This window comes from Tachysurus fulvidraco, chromosome 2 (assembly GCF_022655615.1).
Source record: "Tachysurus fulvidraco isolate hzauxx_2018 chromosome 2, HZAU_PFXX_2.0, whole genome shotgun sequence".
NCBI classification, from domain to species: domain Eukaryota; kingdom Metazoa; phylum Chordata; class Actinopteri; order Siluriformes; family Bagridae; genus Tachysurus; species Tachysurus fulvidraco.
The window spans coordinates 42,806,341-42,807,182 of record NC_062519.1 but is presented as its reverse complement, the minus strand read 5'-3'; positions in this window follow the sequence as shown (position 1 = coordinate 42,807,182).

The window sequence follows — 842 nt, the reverse complement described above, 5'->3', positions numbered from 1 at the left end:
TCATGTTTATTAAAAGTGAAAGAGTTTCTAGAGACAGAAGGTGATTTAGAAACAAACAAAAAACCCAGTACAACTTTTTATTTCTAGGCAAAGATGACAAATTGTTTACATTTATTTGAAATCATTTATTAGGGATATCAGTGATTCTTCTGTATGAACTTCAGATAAAGATTTATCTTTACATACAGAGTCAGATTATTTAGCTCTAGCACTAAGCCTCAAACACTATATGGTTTCAGAGCGTTAATCATTAATCCTTCTGTTAGAGTCAGGACAACAAATAACGGGAAGTCCCGTCTCTTCCCCGGCTCACATGTTCCCCAGGACTAACCCGCTGAAACAGCACAAAGATCACACATGTAGAGTGAATCGGATCACTTATAGATGTGCTCCAGAAGTGTCCTGATATCTGTCCTGACTGTACACGACTCCTCATTAACTATGTCTTACTTTATTAACTAAAACAACGTGAGACACAAATCTACTCCCGGTCTGTGAGGGTGTCACCTGCAGACCTTAATTTTTATTAGTACATTTAAAATGATTTTTTTTTCAATTAGATTTTGATATTTCTGTTCAGTTCTTTGTCATTTGTTAGACGTTTTTGAGCGAAAGTCGTGTTTTTACTGTAAAGACTATTTATTTAAGTAAAAATGATTAAAACAGGACACAAGACTTTCAGACCCAACTTCCTGACTCCGTGTCTCCAGATTATCAGCTATAAAAAGGAAACTTCAGCTGATCTGAGCTCATGACATTAATCATCACTGTAACACAACAAACATGTCACAGAATATCACAAGAACACAACAGGAGCTCTGTATTAAGCTGAATCACACTCC